General features: G+C 38.0%; 1 protein-coding gene and 1 pseudogene across 3 annotated transcripts in view; both read right to left on the bottom strand.

Moving 5' to 3' along the window:
* The window catches only part of ZNF704 (zinc finger protein 704), a 225,323-nt gene that overhangs the window by 70,571 nt on the left and 126,774 nt on the right, over nucleotides 1-27,978 (bottom strand). The gene's annotated exons all lie outside the window — the stretch shown is intronic.
* LOC114214864 (nascent polypeptide-associated complex subunit alpha pseudogene) lies at nucleotides 15,547-16,263 on the bottom strand (annotated as a pseudogene).

Here is a 27,978-nt window from a genome sequence, read left to right as displayed (position 1 = left end):
CTTCACTGTGCAGAAACTTTCTACCTTGATGAAGTTCCAATAGTTCATTTTTGCTTTTGTTTCCCTTACCTTTGGAGACATGTTTAATAAGAAGTTGCTAAGGCTGATGTCAAAGAGGTTGCTACCTGTGTTCTCTAGGATTTTGATAGTTTCCTGTCTCACATTTAGGTCTTTCATCCATTTTCAATTTATTTTTGTGTATGGTGTAAGAATATGGTCCAATTTCATTCTTTTGCATGTTGCTGTGCTGTTTTCCCAACACCATTTGTTGAAGAGACTGTCTTTTTCCCACTGGATATTCTTTCTTCCTTTGTCATAGATTAATTGCCCATATAGTTGTGGGTCCATTGCTGAGTTCTCTATTCTGTTCCATTGATGTATGTGTCTGTTTTTGTGCCAGGACCATACTGTCTTGATGAGTACAGCTTTGTAATATAACTTGAAGACCAGAATTGTGATGCCTCCAGGTTTGCTCTTCTTTTCCAAGATTGCTTTGGCTATTTGGGGTCTTTTGTGGTTGCATAAATTTTAGGATTGTTTGTTCTATCTCTGTGAAAATTGCTGGTGGTATTTTGACAGGGATTACATTAAATGTGTAGACTGCTTTGGGTAGTATAGACATTTTAACAATATTTGTTCTTCCAATCCATGAGCATGGAATGTTTTTCCATTTCTTTGTGTCATCTTCAATTGCCTTCATAAGTGTCTTATAGTTTTCAGAGTACAGATCTTTTACCTCTTTAGTTCAGTTTTTTCTAGGTATCTTATGGTTTTCGGTGTAATTGTAAATGAGATCAATTCCTTGATTTCTCTTTCTGCTGCTTCATTACTGGTGTATAGAAATGCAACAGATTTCTGTATATTGATTTCATATCCTGCGACTTCACTGAGTTCATGTATCAGTTCTAGTAATTTCTGGGTTGAGTCTTTTAGGTTTTCTACACAGAGTGTATTAATGAAAGAAAGAATAAGAACCATATGATCCTCTCAACAGATGCAGAAAAAGCATTTGACAAAGTACAGTATCCATTCTTGATAAAAACCCTCAACAAAGTAGGGATAGAGGGAACATCTCAACATCATAAAGGCCATATACCAAAGACCCACAACTAATATCATCCTCAATGGGGAAAAACTGAGAGCTTTTCCTCTACAGTCAGGAACAAGACAGGGATGTCCACTCTCACCACTGTTACTTAACATAGTACTGGAAGTCCTAGCCTCAGCAATCAGACAACAAAAAGAAATAAAAGCCATCCAAATCAGCAAGGAAGAAGTCACACTTTCATATTTGCACATGACGTGATACTCTATGTAGAAAACCCAAAAGACTCCACCAAAAAATTGCTAGAACTGATACATAAATTCAGTAAAGTCGCAAGATACAAAACCAAAGTACAGAAATCTGTTGCATTTCTATAAACCAAGGAATACGCAAGGATATTCACTTGCATATCAAATTTTTAATGGAAACATGTTGTATTGGTCAAATGTGGACTACTAATAATTGTAAGTATAACTTATGCCAGAAAAAAACATGTTAAGCACTCAGAATCATATAGTCACAGGAAACATAAAATATTTTAATTGAAATTTATTAGTATATTTTTGTTGTAGAGAAATATGGTAAGGGTGATCAACAAAAACCTTTAAAACCTAAATATATTACATTAGGATAAAGTTCTGTGGAGAAAGTGGTGTAGAAACTGAGTTAAAAAGAAAAGGAACCAGTAAAATTTCTGCCAGTTAAAAATAAGTTTATTTGTGTATTTAAAAAATGTATGATGGTGGCTATCAAGTCTCTATGGTATTTAGAGTCCACTGGATAATTTAAAAGTGATGCAATGGTTTTTATTAAAATATCAATGCTATTATTTAAATTACTATCTAAATACAATATTACTATTTAAACCTATAATGTAAAATTGAAGATGACAACTTTAACATGTGTGAAAGGGTGCATAGTTTTCAAAATTCTTGTAGAGAATTCATGAATAAGAAGTTTTGAAGGCCTTTACCTAGAGAGTAGCCTGTAGCTTTGAGTTTTAAGTATCAGAATGAAAACACTATTTAATCCAAGGAGTCAGTCAATAGATGTTCTATCGTTCTAAAGTTTCAAAAGACCTTTATCATCATCACTTAGTTATTAATGAGGTGAATGCTATTTGGTGGTGACTCACACACTGATTCTTATTAGCTTTTCCACTTTCAAAACCATTGTAAGCCCTTAGGTGGAATGACATTATATTTATGCATGTACCTCAAAATGTGGCTGCTTTGGAGATTCTTAGAAGGGATTACTTTTTTATAATATGTTATCATCATCAATAATTATCTTTTTTTTTAGAGATTTTATTTATTTATTTGAGAGAGAGAATGAGAGAGAGAGAGAGCACATGAGAGGGGGGAGGGTCAGAGGGAGAAAAGACTCCCTGCCGAGCAGGGAGCCCGATGCGGGACTTGATCCCGGGACTCCAGGATCATGACCTGAGCCGAAGGCAGTCACTTAACCAACTGAGCCACCCAAGCGCCCATCATCAATAATTATCTTGTGTGATGTTTCATCACAAGAATTTTTATTTTTCCTCTTCCATGCAAGTCAAAGTACTTTATCTACTGTATTCATTTGGTCTTTGAAAAAAAAAGTCTGATGACACATGTAAGAGGAAGTTAGAGAAGGGTTAAATGATATTTCTTTTCTTTTTAAGATTTATTTATTTGAGAGAGAGAGCACATGAGCAGGAGGAGGGCCAAAGGCAGAGGGAGAGAGAATCTCAAGCAGACTCACTGTTGAGCGTGGAGCCCACATGGGGCTCGATCCCATGACCCTGAGATCATGACCTGAGCCCAAATCAAGAATTGGCTGCTTAACTGACTGAGCCACCCAGGAGCCCCAATTGATATTTCTTTAGGGAGTCAAGGATGGTGTCAATAATAAATCAAATAAATAAATAAGTTTTCTCATTTATAAAAATATTCTATGTGTAGAATAGCAAGGCCATATTAATGACTCACTATTCCTTTTCCAAGCTGATGTTGGGTTTGGCTTCATTCAACCATGTGCAAATACATATACATATGTATATGGACATGACAAACACCCATCTGCAAAATGACAAATATAAACACACATCTGCAAAATGGCATTTCCTAGGCCTCCCTCAAATTTAATTTTATCCCTGTCTTCATCCATTATCATGGCTCTATCTCTCAATGCTCACTAATGATTCCTCCAAATATCCCTTCTGTCCAGAACTTCTACAACGGGCGTCCTGTGTGCCACACTGGAACCTTTGTCCAAATGGTTGTAAAAGCCAAAAAACTGGGAGTTGTTCAAGGCTCATTCCTCTTCTTGACCCTTTTACCCAACTGATCCAAAGTTGTATTGATTTTACTTCAGAAAAAACCTAAAATCCTCTCCCATTCTGATTTTTTACCACCACTGCCCAATATAGTCCCTTATTTCCTCTCTGCTGGGTCCATCCTCCCGAAACAATAGCCACTTATACTGGTCTCCCTGCCCTAGTCTCCACTCTATTTAATCCATTCTCCACAACGCCATCCAAGCAATGTCTTCAGAAGTTAATTGCAATCATGTCATTCCAGGCCTGAAAACTTTTCAGTGGTTCTCCATGGTGTATAATTTAAATTCACATTTCTAAGTGTGGTTTCTAAAGCCCTTCATGATTCTGCCCTCTCTACTTTTAGAGCAATGCCTCCTGCCCTTCACCCTGGCTGTTCCAATCCTCTTGCTGGATTTTCTTTCTCTGAGTACACCGTACTTGCTTTCATTTACCCATTCGACTATTTATCAAGTGCTTCCTCAGGGCCAGGCACTAGTTAATGCATGGGATTTCCAGCAAGAGATGACCAAGTCTCTGCCCTAACAGAGGTTACATTCTGGGCTTTTTCATACTCTGTTCCTTTGCACTGTCCAGTTTTCCTTCTGGGATGCCAATTTCCCACCCATCATCTGGCTGGCAAATCCTACTCTACTTCAGGACTCAGCCTATTCAGTAGATATCTTGCAAGGTTACCTGGACCTCTCACTCACATCTACCAGTTGGATATTCCTGCCTCAGGAAATGAACTTGAGGAGAGCATGGGCTTTCCTTGTGCACAGCTGCATGCTTAGTGCCTAGAACAGGGCCTGGCATATAGTGAGCTTTTAATGAATATTTATCAAATAAATCATGCCTACCAAAATCCCTGCCCAGTTATACGTGCTTCTGTTCTGAGACCACAAGCTGTGAGTTCCTAATGGTCAGAAACGTATCTAATTCACCTATTTACCTCCGCCCCTTACCACAGTGCCTGCTAGGCTGTTAGCAACCAATAATGGCGGATCTAGGCCACGCAGATTTGCATGAGAAAACAAAACAACAACAACAAAAAACCCCAATGCCCTGGGGAAGATGTTGTGATGAACATGCTATCTAATCCCTGGGGTGGAAAGGGGAGTGGGGTATAAATGTTAAATCCAGAACTCTAGGAATAAGGCATGCTGTTTGTGTTGCAAAGTGGCAGAGAGACACATATAAATATGACTGATTTTAAAATGTTGGTGTACTTATGTATTTAACGAGAGGTTCCAGCAAAATGCTGTGGTAGCAGGGTAGGAGGGTACTTGGGAAGGTTTCCTGGAAGAAAAGCCAGCCCTTGAAGGGCTTCCTTAGGTTAGCATTGCCAGATAAAACATGGGGCTGCCAGTTAAATTTGAATTTCAGATACAAAAACAAGAACTTTGTTTAAGTATGCCCCGTGTGGTATTTGGAATACACTTACACTAAAAATGCCTTCATTGTTTATCTAAAAATCAAATTTAACTGGGCTTCCTGTATTTTTATTTACTAAATTTGGCAACTCCTCCTCCGGTATATGGAATAGTAGCTTGAGAACAAGAAGGGCAGGGACAGGAAAGCACAGAGAGAACTGGCTAGTTGTCCAACAGAGTTGTAGCCTCGTGGGTTTGGGGGACAGAGAATAGAGGAAGTTATGAGAGATACTGCCAGGGAAGTAATTGGGCCAGATCACAGAGCCTTTAGAATGACCTTGATTTGTCAAAGAAAAAAAATATGATGTCATCCTGGGAACTTATGTTCAGCAATGAAACAGAGACTATATCCTTTATGAAAAACAAGAATGTACACGTAAGTTTTTATGCACATAACTCATGCCTCCTTGGGGACTTACTGTTAACACTGATTATATGAATTCTAAATACATCGGGAACCATACAGAGCTTGCTTTTAAATGGAAAGAGATATATTTTCAGGAAGTTAAATGTTTACATGTAAACAAGAACAGCTATTGGCAATACTGAACATTAAACGCTTTTCTAAACAAATTTCTAATGTAGATAGTGATTTATAGACATTAAATTAGGATGAAACAAGCAGGGAAAGAATCAATAAGTTATGGTCTTGTTTATCCACTAGGTGTTGGTTTAAGTAAGATTTTTAAATCATGTATTTAGAAAATGAGCACATAGAATATTGGCCCTCTGAATCACATAAAATTAATGATTAAAAAATTAACACATATTTATTATTTATTAGGTACCCTACCAGTACAGAACCTCTTACTTGAAAACAAATCATTCAGATTAACAATTGATAAAAACAAATTAGCGATTTGTTTTTTTCTACTGTATAAATATCAATATTTGCATTTTTCAATGCTTGCAATTTAGCTCTGAAAAAGAATTCATGTGCCACATTTAGAAATCATTTAAAAAAATCTAAGCATTGAGAAATATTTTCTGTGATTTTTTTTAAAAAAAGATATAAAAAAGCCATTTTTGGGCAATTAGGGAAATTTGAATATGGACTGGACATTATTAGATGATAATAAGGAATTATTTTATTATTGTAGGTTATATAATAACTGTGGTTAAGTTAAAAATAAAATCCTTTTTTCTGTTAGAGGCACATATTCAAGTATTACGGGTGCAATGACACAACGTCAGGGATTTGCTCTTAAAATATTCCACCTTAAAAAAAAGTGGGGAGTTGTTGAAATGAAGCTCCCCAAATGTTTGATGATTGTTGAAGTGGGGTGATGGGTATCGGCGGGGGGTGGCAGTGGTGGTGCTCAGTATATGATTCTATTTCAATGTATGTTTGAAAATTTCTCTAATAAAAGGTAAAAACCCAAACAGATCTTTTTTATGAGTAAATAATTTCCTTGAAAGTATATCATATGATAATTTATATCCTTCCAATTCATATTTAAAATATATATTTGTATATATTATATATATTCTCTTGCTGTGACTGGTTAATAAAGCAGTTGAACATGTATATCTTATTAATGATCACTCACATTTACTGAGTATATTCCATGGACCAGGCACTGTGCTTAGTGATTACCACGGAATATTCATTTAACGTTTGCAACAATCTTTTGATCTAGGCTTGGTTATTACCCCCATTTTACAGATGGAGAAACTGAGGCTTGAAGAGATGACACAATTCTCACCTTTGTCTGTGATGGGATCTGGAGTCAGGCTGCCAGCCCTAAAGCCTGTATGTTTAACCATTACTATACCATCAGGTAGACTAGAAGGAGTGTAAGCATACTCACAATACATATTACAATGAAAAGAATGTGGGAAATTGCTCACGTTTCTTCCTTGCTACAGTCACATGGCTTAGGGCCAGCCCTGATCAGCTCCTTTCCTGCATGGGTTGGTTCATAGATCAAGCTGTTGTTTGAAGTAGAAAAGGGGAAAGATGCTGCTGTCAGACAAAGGAGGAGAAGCAAAGAGAACCGACAGAAGTCTCTTCTCATTGACAACAGCAGTTCTGTAATTTTTTTTTTTTTGAATACAAAATAACTAAAATGCACAATTTGCCTTTCTTGTGCCTTCTGACGCCTGATTCTATTTTGCAGGACTTCACCTCGGTTTTCAATCATTCATCATGCAGTGCCTCCTGTTTGGTGCAGGCAGCAGGGGCTGGGCTGAGGGGGTAAGCAGGGAGAGAGAGGCGAGCTAGGAGGACGCACAGCCCACAAGTGAAGAACTGGCACAGCTGCAGCCTTGTGAGACCCCGCCCCATGAGCTCATCCCCTGGCAGTGCAAATTAGGATGACATAATGTTTCTGGAGAGCTCCTTCCAGCCCACTGCAGCAGGAGCGCTCTTGCTTTTCCTGAGCACAGGAAAAATTAGCATCGGTATTTCTAGCTGTTCCTGAGGAAATGGCATTTTATTCAAAGGTGTCGTGGGAAACATAACACATCTCCTGCATTAGTATCAGCTCCTGCATCAAAGGAAATAGAGCTTATCAGTAAATAAGTCATTAATTACTACACTTACCAGACTACTGAAGGTAACCAGCATTCTTCAAAAACAGGGTTCAACTGCAATGGCGAGAGATAGTGTCTGTTTCTTCAAAAAGTTTTTAGCCCAAGAGTATAAAAAAAAATAACTATGGCAATAATATTAAATAATAGTAATGATCATTATCGCTTATTTAGCTTTTGCTGTATGCTAGGAACTATGCTAAGTGTTTTACATATATTATCTAATTTAATTCCTATTACCACCTTACAGAGTAGGCATAACCCTCCATCCCCACCACACACACACACACACACACACACACACACACACACACACACTTACAGAGGAGGAAGCAGAGGCATGGAGAGGTAGGTAATTTGCCAAGGTCAGACAGCAGCGACTGGCAAAGCCAACTGGACTCTGGTCCAAAGCCCTGCACTGCTAATCACTATGCTACATTCCCTATAGGGCCACAGTACAGCTCTGCTGGATGCAAGGCGATGTTTAATAACAACTTAGTAAAATACGGAAGAAAGTATGGTTTCTACCAAGAGACTACAGGTGACCAAAGCTGGGTTATCTTCCATGCCTGGCATTTTTCACTTCAGTGGACACATGAGATACTCACACCATTAGACACCCAACTTGTAAAGGGAAAAGGCAGGGAGAGTAATATTTATTAAGAATCTAGTATGAAATAGAAAAATTACATATTGCTCTCTGCCCCTGGCTCCTAGCACAGAGCTCCTAAAACTGTAATTTCTTAAGTCCTAAGACCATTAGGAGCATCTTTTGTTCTCACTGGTCCTTGACCCTGGTTCCTGACACAGAGCTCCTAAACCCCTTGGAATTTCCTGGATGATAGGAACGTTTTTTGTTCTAATGAGGTGACTATCGATGGGCTTCTGGATGGGGGCTGGTCACCAGAAAGACTAAGCAATGATAAGAAGCTTGGAATTTTTAGTCCCCTTCACCCCCAGTCTTCAGAGAGGGGAGAGGGGCTGGAAATGGAGTTAACAATTGATCATTCCTATGTGATGAAACCTCCATAAAAATCCCCAAAGTATGAGGTTCAGAGAGTTTCCAGGTTCGTGAACACATGGCCATGCTGGAAGAATGGTGCATCCTGAAAGATCATGGAATCTCCTTGCCCCTTCCCACATGCCTTGCACTACCTGTCTCTTCTATCGGTGTCCTTTAAGGGATCTTTTCACAATAAACTGCTAAATAGTAAGTAAACTGTTTTCCCGAGTGCTGTGAACTGCTTTAGCAAGTTAATCAAACCTGAGGAGAGGGTTGTGGGAACCTCCAATCTACAGCTGATTGGTCAGAAGTATAGGCAACAACCCAGACTTATGATTGGTATCCGAGGTGGGGCGGGTGCAGTATTGTGGAGGTGGAGCTTTGAATGCCGACGGAGGAGAAGAGAAGGTGGGATGAAAACTACTAAAAGGAAAGGAATGTAGCATAGTGGTTGTGGGAGAGGAGCTCTAGGTCTTCAGGGTTTAGATCTGGGCACAAACTACTACAAATGCTAGGTGGCCTTGTACAATAGATGCAAAGGCTTTGAGCCTCAATTTCCCATCTATAAAATGAGGTGATAATAAACTTATCATAGAGTCATTGTAAGGATCAAATAAGATAATGTACAGTTCTGAACCCAGTGCCTGGTATGCATGAAGGGTAGGGCATGATGACTAAGGATAGGGAACGAGAATCCCCCCTGCCTCCCATAATACCCCAAACCTGGTGTCTTCCTGGTTCACCCTCACTAGATTAAATAGGAGCCTATTACTTTTCTGTGAATTTGGGACAGGGAGGACTTTCTACCAAAACCCTTTTCATTCACAGTCCACCCCCTCTCAAGCATTTTCATTCCAACGCTGGTTGCAGACTGGGGAAGTGCCATCTGGTTGGCAGGTAACTGAGCGCTTCAGCTCAGCTGTAGCACTGATCGTTGATGGGAAATGCAATCATGGCTCTGGGGGATTCCAATTGGAGAGAGAATCTATTCTCCACGTGTGAGATTTCATTAAATCTAGGATGATAAGATATAATGAAATCTTATCCATGGAGAATAGATTTTGATTACTACTGTAGCACCCTCCCCCAACCTGGATCAAATTTCTTTCTTTTTTTTTTTAAGATTTTATTTATTTATTCATTAGAGACGGGAGGGAGGGAGAGAGAGAGAGAGAGAGGCAGAGGGAGAAGCAGGCTCCCAAGGAGCAGGGAGCCCAATGCGGGACTCGATCCCAGGACTCTGGGATTACGACCTGAGCCGAAGGCAGACGCTCAACCATCTGAGCCACCCAGGTGCCCTGGATCAAATTTCTGATTGGTCTTATTGCAGAGAATTACCTGGATGGTGACTTCTTATCTGTGTCTAAGACATCTATCCATAAAATTACATGCCCAGTTCTAACCCCTATTAAACAAATTATGTAGTTTGATATTGCCAGCACCAAAATCTGTGCCATAGGATGCCAGAAAGAGAAACTCCTGGAGACATGCTAAGCTGGCACAAAGAAAGGAACTTGGCAAGGAAGTAGACTTAAAATATATAATTCCTAGGAAAGCATTTTTTCTCTTACATTTCAAAGGAGAAATACATATGCATCCAGAAAATATTGTTTGTACACTTCATGACTATGTCTGAAATCATGCTGTATGAGTGCAGCGATACTTTACAACAGTTGTAGATTTAGCTAATTGTGGTCCCAGGTGATAGAGTATAATAATTACCAACAGAAAAAAACATTTTTAATTTCTAAGAAAGAGGTTAGATTTTTTTTTTCTCTGTGGGGGCATCTAGTTCCCTACCTTTTCTTTTCTTTTCTTTTTTTTTTTTGTTCCCTACCTTTTCAAACTGGATGTTTGCAAACAGTATTACCTCTGAACTTTGCCCTGGTACAGTAAAATCAGTGGTTTATACCAGGAAGTTAATCTCTGTAATGAAATTACATCCCCACTGACAGTGCATGAGCGTTCCCCTTTCTCCACATCTTCACCGAGCACTAATTTCTTCTCTTTTGGAAATAGCCATTCTAACAGGTATGAAGTGATATCTCATTGTGGTTTCGATTTACATTTCCCTGAGATTAGTAATGTTGAGCATCTTTTCATGTACCTGTTGGCCATCTTTGTGTCTTCTTTGGGAATATGTCTTTGCAGATCCTCTGCCAATTTTTAATTCAAATTAGGTGGGGTTTTTTTTTGTTGTTGTTTCGTTTTGGTTTGGTTTGCTCTTGAGTTGTATAAGTTCCTTATATAGTATTAACCCTTTATTGGACATATGCTTGCAAATACTTTCTCCCATTCAGAAGTTTGCCTTTTCATTTTGTTGATGGTTTCCTTCTCTGTGTAGAAGGTTTTCAATTTGAAGCAGCTCCATTTGCTTATTTTTTGCTTTTGTTGCCTTGGCTTTTGGAGACAGATCCAAGAAATCATTACCAAGACCTATGTGAAGGAACTTATACTGCCTGTGTTTTCTTCTAGGAGTTTTATGGTTTTAGGTCTTACATTCAAGTCTTTAGTCCATTTTGAGTTAATTTTTGTGTATGGTGGACACGAGTAGTCTAATTTCCTTTTTTTGCATGTGACTGCCCAGTTTTCCCAACACCATTTATTGAAGAGACAGTCTTTTCTTCATTGCATATTCTTGTATGGGTTTATTTCCGGGCTCTCTATTCTGTTCCATTGACCTATTTATCTGTTTTTATGCCAATATCCTACTGTTTTGATTACTATAGCTTTCTAATATAGTTTGAAATCAGGGAGTGTGATGCCTGCAGCTTTGTTCTTCTTTCTCAAGATTGGCTTGGCTATTTGGGGTCCTTTGTGGTTCTATACAAAATTTGGGATTGTTCTATTTCTGTGAAGAATTCCACTGGAATTTTGATAGGGATTACATTGAATCTGTAACAGCTTTGGGTAGTATGGACACTTGAACAATGTTAATTCTTCTAATCCATGAGCATGGAATATTTTTCCATTTATTTGTGTCTTCATCAATTTCTTTCATCAATGTCTCAGAATTTTTCAGTGTACAGGACATACACTTCCTTGATGAAATTTATTCCTAGGTATTTTATTCTTTTTAATAAGATTATGAATGGGATTATTTTCTTAATTTCTTTTGCTGATAGTTCATTATTATTGTATAAGAATGTGATAGCTTTTTGTATATTGATTTTTTTATCCTGAAACTTTACTGAATTTGTTTATTAGTTCTAATAGCTTGTTGGTGGAGTTTTTAGGGTCTTCTCTATATAAAATTGTGTTGTCTACAAATGGTGACAGTTTGACTTTTTCCTTTCCAATTTGGATGCCTTTTCTTTTTCTTGCCTAATTTCTCTGGCTAGGACTTCCAATACTATTTTGAATAAAAGTGATGACTTTCTATAGTATTATTCCTTTCTCATTATCTTTTGTGTATCTACTCTAGGTTTTTGCTTTGGGGTTACCGTGAGGCTCACATGTAACAAACTAAATGTATTATAGTCTATTTTATATTGATAGCAAGTTAAGTTTATATGCATTCTAAAACTCTACATTTTTACCACCTTCCCCTCCACATTTTATGTTTTTGATATCACATTTTATATCTTTTTACTTTGTGTATCCCTTAATTAATTATTGTGGTAATAGTTATTTTTACTACTTTTGTCTTTTAACTTTCATACTAGCTTTATAAGTGACTAATCCATTACCCATACCAGTGAGATTTATACTTTCACATGTGTTCTTGTAATTAGTGCCTTTTCTTTTCAGGTTAAAGAAGTCCCTTTGACATTTCTTGTAAGGCTGGTTTAGTGGTGATGAAGCCCTTTAGGTTTTGCTTGTCTGGAAAACTTATCTCTCTTTCAATTCTGAATGATAAACTTGCCAGGTAAGTATTCTTGGTAAGAAGTTTTTTCCCTTCAGAACTGTGAATATGTCATACCACTCTCTCCTGACTTGCAAAATTTCTGCTGAGAAGTTGGCTGATAGGTTGATGGGGGTTCTCTAGACATAACAAGTTTTTTTTCTCTTGCTGCTTTTAAGATTCTCTCTTTATTTTTAATGTCTGACATCTTAATTATAATGTGTCATGGGTGGATATCTTTGGGTTCACCTTATTTAGAATTCAGTGGGTTCCTGGATATGGATATCTATTTCTAAGGGTAGGCAAGTTTTCAGCCATTATTTCTTCAAATAAGTTCTCTGCTCCTTTCTTTCTCTCTTCTACTTCTGGGACTCCTATAATGTGAATGTTATTCCTTTTGATGTTGTCCCATAGGTCCCTTAAACTATCTTCACTTGTTAAACATTCTTTTTTCTTTTTGCTGTTCTATTTGGGAAGACTGCCCTGTCTTCTAGATCACTGATCCTTTCTTCTGCTTCATCTAGTCTGTTGTTGAATGCTTCTAGTGTATTTTCAGTTCAGTTATTGCATTCTTCAGCTCTGTGACTTCTCTTTCTTATATTTTCTATTGCTCTGTTGAAGTTATCACCATGTTCATCCGTTCTTCTCTTAAGTTCAGTGACATCTTTATGACCATTGTTTTGAATTCTATCACATAAATTACTTACGTCCATTTCATTAAGTTTTTTTCCCTGAGATTTTATCTCATTCTTTCTTTCTTTCTTTCTTTTTTTTTTTTTTTTTGAAATCTCTCTGGTCTTTGGGGAGGTTAATGTTGAAAGCAGGAGTATGTCCAAGGAGAAACGTATCTTTCTCCAGCTGAGGTACGCATTTTTCTGATGGACAACCAAGAAGTTCCTTCCGATGTTCTACCAACACTTTTTCTTTTTTTTTTATTATTATGTTATGTTAATCACCATACATTACATCATTAGTTTTTGATGTAGTGTTCCATGATTCATTATTTGCATAGAACACCCAGTGCTCCATGCAGAACGTGCCCTCTTTAATATGCATCACCAGGCTAACCCATCCTCCCACCCCCCTCCTCTCTAGAACCCTCGGTTTGTTTTTCAGAGTCCATCATCTCTCATGGTTCATCTATCTCATTCTTTCACTTGGAATATATTCTTCTTCTTCCTCATTTTGCTGGACTCTTTGTGTTTGTTTCTATGTATTAAATGAAAAAGTTACTTCTCCCAGTATTGAAGGAGTTGGCTTTGTGTAGTAGATGAAACTTATCATTCAACTTTGCTCTAGCTCTTGGTTGTCTCTCAAACCTTTGTGATTGTATAAGCAGCCAGATTTATTCTTGATAGGTCTCAGTTGTTGACAGTTTCAATGTTCCAAAAGAAAGAATCTCAGCACATAGTTTCAAGCTGATTGGAAGCCAGACCCTCAGGCAGCTGCTTTTAAAGTATGCAGTCACAAACCCTGCTGGCCTCCAGACCAGGCGATCTGGAGGTTTCTTCTGGGTGACAGTTGCAGTAACTGGAGCTCTAGATGAGTGGATAAACTCCTTTTTGAAAGGCACCAGAGATGGGCCCCCTGGGTGGCTCAGTCGTTAAGTGTCTGCCTTCGGCTCAGGTCATGATCCTAGGGCTCTCTGCTTGGCGGAAAGCCTGCTTCTCCCTCTCCCACTCCCGCTCCCCTTGCTTGTGTTCCCTCTCTCACTGTGTCTCTCTCTGTCAAATAAATAAATAAAATCTTAAAAAAAAAAAAAAAAAGCACCAGAGAGTCAGGAGGCTGAGGAAGAACACAAAGATGGTATCCCATGGCCTACTTTCCCTGACAGCACCTCTGTAGCTTCTAGATGTGTAACAAACTTGAAGACTGCCCTGCTCCAGGAAAAGTAAATTCACTTTTTTTTTTAATAGCAAAACTGGGGGTGTGTTTCAGTTTGCTGTCTGTGCAGTGCCCTGGGGTGGTAGCCTGCCAAGAACTCTCTTTCCAATTGTTATAGTCACGTGGGAGCCAGGAATCCAAGAGCGCCTGTCCACCAGAGCCAGGTGATAAAGGAGTGTCCCCTATGTGGACTCTGCACGCCTGCTGGCTTTAGCAGGGCCAAGGAAGTGGAGGCCAGAGTGCACCAACAGCTTTAGCAAGACACTGGGAGAGTGCAGAGCTGGGGCATGCTCACTGGCTTTAGCAGGGCAGTGAGAGTGCAGGGACTGTGCATGACATCCAAGGCGAGCAAGTAGAGGGAGAATGCAAAAATGGTGCTTGCCAGTGCCTCCATCCCTGGAGAGAGTCTCAGGAGGTCCCCTGCTCCTTTAGCAGATGCTTAAAATTAGCAATTGAATCTCCCTTACATATAGTCTAGCACCGTTGCTTTTGTGCTGGGCTCTCGGGCAAGTGAGTTTGTGTGTGAGTCCTTTCAGAACAGCATCTTAGTTCCCTACAGCACTTTGGTTTTCAAAGACAAACATTTTGGGGTCTTGTCTCTCTGATACAAGTTCCAAGTGTTGGGGTACCTGAGGCACAAACCTCTTGCTTCTCAGGGAGAAGCCCTGGATTTATGAGATTCATCCTGATTGTGGGTTGTGGTGCCAGAGGTAGAGTTTTTGGTTAGATCAGATCTATGCCTCTCCTACCTGTCTCCTCCATGTGGTCCTTTTATCATTTGTTGTGACAGTGCTACTCAGCTAGTTTTCAGGTCTTTTTTTCAATTGCTCCACGTGTAGATGTAGGTTTAGTATGTTCATGTGAGGAGTTAAGTTCAGGATCTTCCTATGCTGCCATCTTGGACCCCCTCAAGTTTGTGTTAAACTTTGAAGAAATGAATAGAATCATATAATTTAATAACTGGACTTGACTTCTTAAGACCCTTATTTTGAATGCTTACATTTGGAGAAAAATGACTTCATTTGAGGTTTTTTTTTTTTTTAATGAAAGAAACCAGTCTAAGAAATAGTGGGTTAAACCCAATCTGCTTTAAGGTATTTGTTTCCTTATGGCAGCTAAAAATCTCTATTTGAAGCTGGAATGGCCATCTGTCCCCACCTGTTGTAAACAGATTCCATCTCTAGATGGACAGCATTCACTGTTTCACAATCCATACCAACATTTTGGGAGCTTAATATTAATAAAAATTTCTCTTGTTAAATGCTTGCCATTACTTAAAATGTTTGCCATTTAAAAACAACTAGTAGAAGTAAAATGGTAGTTTTTCTAAACAAAAGAGCCAGGTATATATCAAATTAACTCCTGCTAATGTAGCATGGCCAAGAAATGGTATGTGTGGTTATTCAGATACTCAATTAACAATGCTATATACACATGGTCAATTTTCTTTTTCATCCAACAAGAAGCCATAACTTTATTAATGATAGAAACAGTACACATTTCAAACCAAGCTGCAGTTATTCTTTTGAAACACCAAAAAAAGTCCTCGTTTTCAGATGGTTACATTGTTAATTCCATAATAGCATTTACAATATCATTACTGTTGTTCTTCAGGGCTCAGACTGCCTTTGCTCTTGACACATTTGCTTGTGACATGACCAATTCTATGTCCTTAACCTCTACACCAGTTTCATCAACCTCTTCTTCACTCTCCTCTTGTACAGTTGGAGTCTGTGTGTTTTCTTGAATGTTTGAGACAGCTTCACCTTGAACTTTGAATTTCTCAGCAGCTGCTAGTTGTGCTTGCTGAGATAAATCCTTGATCTTGGCTTCCCCAAAAACTATGTAGGTATCTGCCTGGGCTCTTGTAGACATCTGGTTTTGTGATGACAGAGAGAATATTCTTAGATTTCCGGATAGTGACTCTTGTAACCCCTGTGACCTGTCGAAGACCCAGTTTAGACATAGCCTTCCGTGCCTTCTTTTCACTCCGGCTCTGTTTTGCTTTACTGACTGGTTCTTCATCGATTTCAGCAGTTGCTGCCAGCTGGGCCTGTTGTGTGGTTGCCTGTGTGGAATCCTGTTCCTCAAGCTCTGGTACTGATTCATCACTGTCAGATTCTATTCCAGACCCTGTCTCAGCCTGGGGCTGTGGCAACTCCTGCTCTGTAGCAGGGACGGTTTCTGTGGCTTCACCAGGCATTTTGTGAGGGGAACGTGGAACCAAGATGGTGGCAGAAAGAGAGTGAGTGAGAGCCACATCGTCAATTTTTAAAGAACTGGATTATATAATGATGTATTTAACCCCAAATATAGTAAACACTTAACACTAAAAGAAAGATTCTGATGGGATTTCAAAACTTCAGAATCATTTCTATAAATTTTAACTATCATTGCTTTTTAGATGTATGGAAGTATGAATGTAGTATGTATGAAAGTTAGGAATAGTTCAATGCTAGACGGCTGGATAATATCAAGTTAATGGGAGTTGTGTTTTCTGTTACAATGTACATTTTCCCTTTATATAGTGTTTTAGGCTGACCCAAAGGCCAGTAACCAAGGACTAGAAACAATTAAGAATGAAACACAAACAGTAGCAAAATCTCCTATCACATTAAGGCAGGAATTCTCCAGAATTACAAAAATGAATAGCCCCATTCAAACCAGCAATAATGTCTTCAAACACAGGCTAAAAATATTAAGTAAAGATCAATTATATGTGCATACAGTGCATGAGAGTCTACAGTTTTGCACTTTTTATCCTGCTTGGAATTCATAGGGCTTCTTGAATTTGTGCCTTTATATCCTTCATTGGTTTTGGAAGACTCACAGTTGTTATCTATTCAAATACTGCTTCTGCCTTAATCTCTCTCTTCTGTTCTCTGAAAATTCAATTACATATTGTGTCCATACCCCCTTTTCTGCATTTTCCATCCTTTTGTCTCGATGTGTTCTATTCTGTTTACCAATTCCCTTTTCCTATTTATTAATTCTTCTGCTGTGCCTACTCATGGTACCCAGCTATCAAATACTCCCCCCACTTCCCCACCAATAATTCTCACCACCTAGTGTTCATATCCTTAGGTAGTTTCCTCTCACATTAGATCAAGGCTGATCCATATGATCAATAGAGTACGGTAGTAGTGGTGTGTGGTGACTCTTGAGGCTAGGTCATCAGAAGCATTGCAGCTTCTGCTTTGTTCCCTTGGATTTTAGTTCTGAGGAAAACCAGCCATCATGTCATGAGCACACTCAAACAGCTCCCTGGAGAAGCCCATATTGAAAGGAATCAAATTCCCATCCAAATGAATAAGTCCCATTCAGATGACACCAGTCCTACTTAAGTCTTTAGATGCCTGCCCCCAGCCAGCATCTGATGGCAAACTCCTGACAGATCTCAAGCAAGAAGCAGCCAAATTAGCTACTCCTATATTCCTGACTCATAGGAACTATAAAAAAGATGAAATAATTATTGCTGCTTTAAGTCATTAAGTTTCGGGATGATTTGTTACACAGCAATAAATAGCTAATTCACCCATCTGTAAAGTTTTTAATTTCAGTTCTTGGATTTTTTCAGTTGGTTCATTTTTATAGTTTCCACTTCTCTTCTAAAATTTCCAGCCTTTTAAAAAAATTTCATTGAACATGTTAAAAATACTGTTTATATAAAACCTGAAAGATTCCACCAAAAAACTGCTAGAATTGATAAATAATTCAGTAAAGTCACAGGATACAAAATCAATGTACAGAAATTTGTTGCATTCTATACACCAATAATAAAGCAGCAGAAAGAGAAATCAGGGAATCAATCCCATTTATAATTGCACCAAAAATAATAAGATACCTAGGAATAAACCTAACCAAAGAGGTGAAAGAACTGTACTCTCAAAACTATAAAACACTGATGACAGACACTGAAGATGACACAAAGAAATGAAAAGACATCCCATGCTCATGGACTGGAAGAACAAATATTGTTAAAATGTCTATACTACCCAAAGCAGTCTACACATCTAATGCATCTCTATCAAAATATCAACAGCATTTTTCACAGAAGTAGAACAAACAATCCTAAAATTTGTATGGAACCACAAAAGACCCCAAATAGCCAAAGCAATCTTGAAAAAGAAAAGCAATGCTGGAGGCATCACAATTCTGGACTTCAAGTTATATTACAAAGTTGTAGTAATCAAAACAGTATGGTATTGGCACAAAAATAGACACATAAATCAATGAAACAGATAGAAAACGCAAATGAACCCACAATTATACGGTCAATTAATCTTTGACAAAATAGGAAAGGATATCCAATGGGAAAAAGACTGTCTCTTCAACAAATGATGTTGGGAAAACTGGACAGCTGAATGAAACTGGACCACTTATACCATAAATGAAACTGGACCACTTTCTTATACCATACACAAAAATAAACTCAAAATGGATTAAAGATATAAATGTGGCCTGAAACCATAAAAGTCCTTGAAGAAAACACAGACAGTTATTTCTCTGACATTGGCTGTAGCAGTTTTTTTCTAGATAGGTCTCCTGAGCAAGGGAAACCAAAGCAAAAATACACTTTGGGGATTACATATAAATAAAAGCTTCTGCATAGTGAAGGAAATCATCAACAAAAGTAAAAGACAACCTAAGGAAGGGGAGAAGATATTTGCAAATGACATATCCAATAAAGGGTTAGTATCCAAAATATATAAAGAACTGATAAAACCCAACAACCAAAAAATGAATAATCTAATTAAAAATGGGCAGAAGACATAAACAGACCTTTTTTCAATAAAGACATCCAGATGGCTAACAGACACATGAAAAGATGCTCAACATCACTCATCATCAGGGAAATGCAAATCAAAACCAAGTGACATATCATCTCACACCTGTCAAAATGGCTAACATAAACAATACAAGAAACAACAGGTATTAGGATGTGAAGAAAGGGGAACCCTCTTGCACTGTTGGCGGGAATACAAACTGGTGCAGCCGCTGTGGAAAACAGTATGAAGGTCCTTCAAAAAGTTAAAAATAGGGTGCCTGGGTGGCTCAGTTGGTTGAGCGACTGCCTTCGGCTCAGGTCATGATCCTGGAGTCCCGGGATCGAGTCCCACATCGGGCTCCCTGCTCAGCGGGGAGTCTGCTTCTCCCTCTGACCCTCTTCCCTCTCGTGCTATCTCTCATTCTCTCTCTCTCAAAAAAAAAAAAAAAAAGTTAAAAATAGAACTCCCCTATGGTTCAGCAATAGCACTTTACCCAAGGAATACAAAAATACTAATTCAAAGGGATACATGCACCCCTATGTTTATTGCAGCATTATTTACAACAGCCAAATTATGGAAACAGCCCAAGTGTCCATTGATTGAAATATGTCAGTTGGAGAAAGACAAATATCACATGATTTCACTCACATGTGGAATGTAAGAAACAAAACAAATGAGCAAAGGGAAAAAGAGAGAGAGAGAGAAAGGGAGAGGCAAACAAAGAATCTGACTCTAAACTAGAGAACAAACTGACGGTTACTAAAAGGGAGGAGTGTGTGGGGATGGGTTATGTAGGAGATGGGGATTAAGGAGTACATTTGTGATGAGCACCGGGTGTTATATGGAAGTGGTCAATCACTATACTATGCACCTGAAACTCATTAAACTGTGTGTTAACTGACTGGAATTTAAATAAAAACTTGAAAAAAATTTTAAGTCCCTGTGTGTGCTAATTTATTATGTAGATCCCATGTGTCCATTATCTGTTATTTTTCTTGTTTTTTTTTTTTTCATCCATACTGTCTTATCTCCTCATGAGCCTGATTATTATTAGTTGAGTAGTGGACACAGCATGTGAAAATCTGTAGAAATAATTTGAGAATTGATGACATTCTTTTCCTTGAGAGATGCTTTCCTTTCTAATTGGCAGGTTTAGAAACCAGCAATCTGAGATGATCTGGATTTAATTTCAAGAATTAAAAATGACTTGAAGTTAAGCTTCAGGCTTGAGGGGACAATCTATTTACAGTTCATTCTTATTCCTAATGGGAGACTTTCAGGGTCTTAATCAAGAGCCTGGGGTATTTACAAGCCTCATTCCCAGCTTTGGTGGGTTCTAGATTCCAAGTTTTATTTTTCTCTTACAGAGAGCTGTCAGAAGCCCTGTTCAGTTTCTCAGCCTCTCAGTTATATCTTCCAGGACCAGCAGACATCTGAGTGGAAAACTGGCCCCTCATGGCAGGCTCACCTCTCTAGAATTTCTTCATTTTCCTATCTTTCCCATAATTTTGCCTTGTTAGATCTCTGGTGCCTCCAAGTGATTCCTTGTAGTATATTTTTTCCAGATTTTATTATTCTCAGTAGGAGAGTTGGTCTAAATTTTGACCTTTATAGAAATGCAAGTTCTTGTATGGTTTTATTAACTAATCTACATTACAGATACCTCAAAAAACAAAAACTACATAATATATATAATTTATATATTATTTTATTTTATTTGGCTAAGGATCTAATTGCATCACTTCTTCAAACTACTCTCATACTATAGGAACCAGTATTCTTTAAATTAAGTTGTGGGCAAATGACAATCCACTCATTTGTGACAAGTCAGCTAGTCACAGCAGAATGTGAAGAAACCCTATTGATAGAATGTCAAGCAAATTCTCTTAAGGTCATATCACTAGACAGGCCATTGCTCTTCACATTTAGCCTTCAGAAAAGGGTGCAAGCTCTAGTTCTGTGGAGAACCGATAGCCATGTTGTGAGGACACTTAATGAGCACTGTGGAGAGGCCTACAGGCCACTGAGAATAATCCCGACTGTTTTCTGGATTGTTTGATACCATCATTATTTCAGAAAGTTAACCTAAAAGTTAGTTACTAAACAAAGATTGTAAGAAATGTTTCAAACACATAAGGATATCTTATTTTTGAAGTGCAATGATTATTAGTATCAAGAATTAGATATTTAGCATGTGCTTGAACAAGATAAACTAGAATTTAAAAGGTTAGGTACTGATTAGAAATGGAGAAAAAAATTCCTAGATGTAACAATGTCATTTTAAAAGAACTATGTTAAGTGTATATTGCAGACAAAATTTTATTTTCTACAGAAATGCCGTTTGAGTTTACCTAAAATAGAAAGATGAACATTTTATAAAAATACCTTTTCAAGTTTTACCATGTATCCAAATTTTACAGGAATTATAGAATCACACTCCTGATTTATAGATTCAAAGTAGGTCATTTGTTGATTGTATGGCTACCACCATCACTATCTATTGATGGCTACCTGCCACCTAAAGCTGGTCCTCAGCCCAAGACATATCTGCTAAAAGGAGACTATGAATCTAATGAATCATCAAGTTCAAGTTTTTCACCCCCAATTCATCTCTACCATGTCTCAGATTTGTCTATCTCTCTAATTTTCTACTCTTTTCAAATCATCCTCAGTTGCTTATTTCTACCCTCTCCTCTGTACATATCTTCCCAATTTCAGTGAGCTCAAGAACCTTCAATGGTTTCCGGGTACTCAGTCTGGTCTTCAAGGCTTCAACATTTTCTGGTCTTGGTCTACTTATTCAAAATCACTTCCCATTACTTTTCAAATAAACCTCCACTTTATGTAAGTCGATCATTTCACTATTCCCCACATGATGCTTATTTTTGCTTTTGTGATTCTCTTCCAGCTTAGATGCTTTCCTTTCTCCTTATTTATCCAAATGATACTCAAATAACAAGGACCTAGGATTCTTATTTATAAGGACCAAATCCTACCTTTTCCTATGTATCTTCTCTGTCAAAACTGATTCATGCTTGTCATTCTTTTTTTTTTAATTGTATTTTATTCGTGGTTTAAAATGCAAAAATTTGGAGTACCTTTTACACTAGCTTTCATTTTAACAATGGTGCTGCAAACCAACTGAGTCAGGGGTGGAATCTTCATAATCTTCTAAATTGCCACTCACAAAATCTATGCTGAACAAATGCCTTTAAAATATATTCCACCTAGTGTCCAAATCTAAGTAACAAAATTTCATTGGACCATAATGGGCCTGCTTATCTCAGAAATTACCATTTTCTTCTTTCCTTTGCCAATGAGCTATCCAGATGACAAAAGAGAAAGGTCAAAACTCATTTTGATAGAGACCTCATTCCTGGTGGATTATTTTCTTCCTTGGGTTATACAAGAAGATGAAATAAAGTCTTCTACATTAATTATATGCTCCCTGTTTCATGGCTTCGTGCTTTCAGTATAAAATATGAAGACTTTTCAGTCAGAGAAAGACAAAACCATATGATTTCACTCACATGTGGGATTTAAGAAACAAAAGAGGAAAGAAAAATAAAAGAGAAAGACAAACCAAGAAACAGTCAATTATAGAGAACAAACTAATGGTTATCAGAGAGGGGGTGAGTGGGGAGGTGGGTAAAATAGGTGATGGGGATTAAAGAGTGTACTTATCATGATGAGCACTGAGTAGTGTATGGAATTGTTGAATCACTATATTTTACACCTGAAACTAATATAACACTGTATGTCAACTATACTGGAATTAAAATGAAAAACTTAATCAAAAAATAAATATGAAGACTTTTTTGGGGGGTCAAATAACGAGTATTTAAACAAATTGGTGATTTATTTTTTCCTAGATGTCTTATGCAGATAATTCTCTTAGATTTATAAGCAGCAAATGTTGCTTTGGTAGTTATGCTTGACAGAAAGAAAATATGAACAGGAAAGAAGGAATTCTAGTTCAGTACAATAACCAAGGAAAACATTAACTGTCCTTTGGAATACAGTGCACAAATAATCTGTTTTGCTTCTGTAAGGTCAATAGAATTATCCTGTGGTTTCTCTGTCTAGTTGATAAACTCCTTTAGTTAAAGATTGTTTCATTCCTTCCAAAGGAGGCTATATAATCACATGCTATTTCAGTGGATAGTTTTGATTTTTTTTTTGCAACACATTTTCCCCAATGCATAAAGCCTATTTTGATGAAATAGTAAGAAAATACAACTTTATGGTCCTAACTTCAGAAGTCTTAGAAATTTGGTAGCCCCTATGTATGTATGTATTTAACATTTTTAATTTAATTCAATTAATTAACATATAATCTATTATTGGTTTCGGAGGTATAGATCTATGATTCGTCAGTCTTATATAATACCCAGTGTTCATTACATCATGTGTCCTCCTTAATGTCATTCACCCAGTAACCCCATCCCTCCACCCCCCCCCCAGCCCTCTAGCAACCTTAGTTGGTTTCCTATGATTAGGAGTCTCTTATAGTTTGTCTTCCTCTCTGGTTTTGTCTTGTTTTATTTTTTTCCTCTCTTCCCCTATGATCCTGTTTTGTTTCTTAAATTCTACGTATCAGTGAGATCATATGATAATTGTCTTTCTCTGACTGACTTATTTTGCTTAGTTTCATTCACTCATTGCAAATGGCAAGATTTCGTTTTTCTGATGGCTGCATAGTATTCCATTGTGTGTGTATACACACACATTTTCTTTATCCATTCATCTGTCGATGGACAACTGGGCTCTTTCCATAGTTTGGCTATTGTGGACATTGCTGCTATAAACATTGAGGTGCAGGTGCCCCTTCAGGTCAGTACATTTGTGTCTTTGGGGTAAATACCCAGTAGTGCAATTGTTGGGTCATAGGGTAGCTCTATTTTCAACCTTTTGAGGAACCTCCATACTGTTTTCCACAGTGGCTACATCAGCTTGCATTCCTACCAACAGTGTAGGAGGGTTCCCCTTTCTCCACATCCTTGCCAATATCTGTCATTTCCTGACTTGTTAATTTAAGCCATTCTGACTGGTATGAGGTGGTATCGCATTGTGGTTTTGATTTATATTTCCCTGATGCTGAGTAATGTTGAGCATTTTTTCACGTGTCTGTTGGCCATTTGGATATCTTCTTTGGAGAAATGTTCATGTCTTCTGCCCATTTCTTGATTGGATTATTTGTTCTTTGGGGGTTGAGTTGGGTAAGTTCTTTATAGATTTTGGATACTACCCTTTATCTGATATGTCATATGCAAATATCTTCTCCCACTCTGTCGGTTGTCTTTTGGTTTTGTTGACTGTTTCCTTTGCTGTGCAAAAAAGCTTTTTATCTTGATGAAGTCCCAATAGTTCATTTTTGCCTTTGTTTCCCTTAGGTAGCCCCTATTTAAATGCTGCTGTTTCTATAGCAATGATCCTTTACCCTGGCTGAGTATGAAAATTACTAAGGGAATTTTAAAACAATACTGGTGGGGCACATCCTAAAATTTTTAGTTTAATTAATCTGGTCTAAGGCCTTGGGCCCTAGAATTTTTTTTTTTTAAAAGCTCACCAGCTGATTTTAATGTGTAGTCATGGTTAAGAATCACTGTTCCAAGAGGAGAGGAAATGTGAGGTCTAGAATAATAGAGGAAAAAAATAATCATTTCTGAACAATAATAATAGAAATCATAATTTATTGAATACTTATGTATACCAGCCAATATGCTAATCATGTTTCATACTGTATTAGTTATCTATTGCTGTATAACAAATTACCCTAAAGCTTAGTGGCTTAAAATAACACAGTTTTTGTGGTCAGGAATTTGGGAGCCTCTTCCTTCATTGTTCTGGTTCAAGGTTCCTCTAGAGGCTGTAGGCAAGATATCAGGCAGGGCTGCAGTCATCTGAAGGCTTGATTGGGGCCGGATGGTCCTTTTATAAATAAGCTCAGTGGTATGGCTGTTGGCAGAAAAACTTAGTTTCTTGCTGGCTGTTGGTAGAAGTCCCCAGTTCCTTACCATGTGGGCCTCCTCTCAGCTACTTGAGTAACTTCATGATATGGCAGCAAGCTTCCCCCAGAACAAATGATCCCACAGAAAGCAAGAAGGAAGTCACTTGCCTTTTATGACCTGGTCTTGAAATTACAAGTTATCATCTATGCCACATTTTATCACTAGAAGTGTATCACTAAATACAGTCCACTCAAAGTAAGGGCAATGAAGCTCCATCTTTTGAAGGTAGGAGTATCAAAGAATTTGATGCATTTTATTTTTTTTTAAAGACTTTATTTATTTATTTGAGAGAGAGAGAATGAGAGAGAGCATAAGAGGGGCTAAGGCCAGAGGGAGAAGCACACTCCCCGCTGAGCATGGAGCATGATGTGGGACTTGACCCTGGCACTCCAGGATCATGACCTGAGCTGAAGGCAGTCACTTAACCAACTGAGCCACCCAGGTGCCCCAGAATTTGATGCATTTTAAAATGAACTTTACATTTGGAATAATTTTTCTGAATAGATTTATAGAAAAATTATAAAAATAATACAGTAAATTCCCTATATACCCCACAATGAGTTTCACTTTCCTCTAATGTCATTATCTCACATTACTCTGGTACCTTTGTCAAAGCTAAGGAACTAACATTAGTATGCTACTTTTAATGAAATTCCAGACTTTATTCAGATACCACCACTTTCTTTCATTAATGTCCTTTTCTCTCTTCCAATGTCCTTCCAGGATACTATATTGCATTTGGTTACCATGTCTACTCTGGTTTGTGACAATTTCTCAGTTTTTCCATGTTTTTCATGACCCTGACAGTTTTAAGGAATACTGGTCACTTATTTTTCAAAATGTCCCTCAATTTGGGTTTGTCTGACATATTTTCTCATGATTAAATGGGAGTTATGGCTTTTTAGAAAGATTACCACAGAGGTAAAGTGCTCTTCTCATCAGAACACTTCAGGGAATACATCATATCAACATGACTCCTCTCTCATAATGTTAACCTTGATCATTTGGTTAAAGGGGTATCTACCAGATTTCTCTGTACATTTATAATTTTTTCCTTTGCATACTCTCTTCTTTGGAAGCAAGTCACAAATCTAGCCCATACTCAAGGTGAGGGAGTTAACTTTTACCTCCTGGAGGAGTATCTACTTAAATTATCTGGGATTCTTTTGTAAGACTTATTTGGACATCTTTTAAAGCTGCACACATACATATATTCTCTCTTTCAGTTTTTACAACAATCCTATAAGGACTACTGCTATTCCTACAGGTGACACAGCTAGTAAGGCCTGGCATTTGACACAGGGTTGGTTTGGTTCCAGAGTCTACATTTTTTTCATTGAGCCCCCTAACCTTTGCAATAATATAAACCTGTTTTTAGTACCATTCAAATATATTTTTAATATTCTACAAAATTGGCAATACAGGGCTTGCTTGATTATATCTTGTTGCATATTGTTTTCTAGATGTACACCTACTTCCCCAATCCGATTTTGAAAGCAGTGACATAGTTTTATGTACTTTTGTCTCCTCTGAGCACGTAGTATTCAGCAAATACTTACTGGCTGAAGAGAAAATGACTATTCTTCTTCAAAGTTCCCACACTGTCCTGAATGTCTACCATGGGATGCTAAAACTTACAGTGGTTGATCTCTTAACCCTCAGACCCAGGGCTAAGAGCTGAGAAACAACAGGGCTCACAACAGAATGACTGAATAGAACTGAGGATCAGGCTAGAACTGTAAGTTAAATAGGAAATATTTACTTGCTCCCACTTTGATGGGTAATTACGACTAAGATGCCAATTCAGGTTACTTAGCAAATATTCAGACCAGAAATCCACTTAGGCAATGAGTGTAATTTTTTAGATTTCTAAAGTAATGGGTTGTTTTCATCCCATCAAAGATTAAAAATCATATTTCTGGGTCATACCTAATAAGCCATTTTCTCCAAATCTTTATTTAGAACTCTAGATTCCAGGAAAACAAGCAGTGTTTCGGTCAATCCTTTCTTCTGTGGTGGATACCCAGATGGCTCAGGTAGGTGTCTCACACGTTGGTTTAATTGGAATGCTCTGTCTCTCTGAGATACAAGGGCAAAGCTATGGAGAGAAAGGCAGCAAACCTTCAGTCCTTTCTCCCCATCCTTCCTGACCTTGTCCTATTTGCTGTTTTGATGGACAAATGGATGTGATCCAAAGGAAAGGGCTAGCTTTGGATACGGTCAACATGCTAACAATTTAGGACTTAGCAAAGCCCTCCACAGGAAGACGACAGCTCATTAGATTTCCTTCTCTTCAGCCTTCTAGCTAGAAAGTATGTTGAGAAGCCACATTTGCTTTTCCTCTCCTCCATTCAAAGCGCTGTTTCCTGGAGTAGCAGAGGAAGAGGGGTAGGTCACTTCCCTATCTATATTCATAGTTAGGAGACTCCCAGGTCCAGATGGAAATTCCAGAGAAAAAGAAAAAGCCTCCTTCCCATGAAATAATATGGGGTGTAAGGACTCAGAGGAATTTATAAATATACTCAAAGATGTGTCTCTAATGATGTTAGTGGGTAAATATCCTCACATGTCCCACTAAATAAATATGAACTAAAGTGTGGCCTGAGAAGAGAGAAGCGGCTGCCTGAGGATGTTCAGAAGAGCAGGTAGGTTTGAGAGCTGACTTAGCAGCTTTCTCAGCTATCTGCCGCCATTCTGCACAATCTCCTTTCTGGCACATCTGTGAGGGCTCCTGGCAGCTCAGTGAGCCTCCAGCCCACTGTGGTCAGCTCAGTAGCTGGGGGTGGGTCCGCGAGCTGGGATCCAAATCTTTACTCTGGCATCTTACTATCCACGTGACCTTAAATAGGTGAATCAACTCTCTTCTCCTCAAGTGTAACACAGAGATATCGATGCCGAACTGCCTAGGGTCATGTGAGAATTTAGTGTGACTTGCTTATTAGCACCGTGGATGGTTCAGTAAGTGCTGGCTTTTGTAATTATCAAAATTTCCCCTTCTACTCAACTACTGACAATATGTAGACAAATGAGTGTGGCTGTGTTCCAATAAATGTTTATGGACAATGAAAATAAAAAACTTCCTTTTCTAGTGAACTTAAGATGAAAGATAGTGAAATGTGGCTCTAAATGAAGAAAAAAAATGTTAGGAATCTTCATGACTC

This window comes from Eumetopias jubatus, unplaced genomic scaffold (assembly GCF_037043125.1).
Source record: "Eumetopias jubatus isolate StellerSeaLion01/CBP00866 unplaced genomic scaffold, mEumJub1_p1.0 scaffold_4, whole genome shotgun sequence".
NCBI lineage: Eukaryota > Metazoa > Chordata > Mammalia > Carnivora > Otariidae > Eumetopias > Eumetopias jubatus.
The sequence above is the reverse complement of the archived record's forward strand: the minus strand, read 5'-3'. Positions and strand labels throughout refer to the sequence as shown.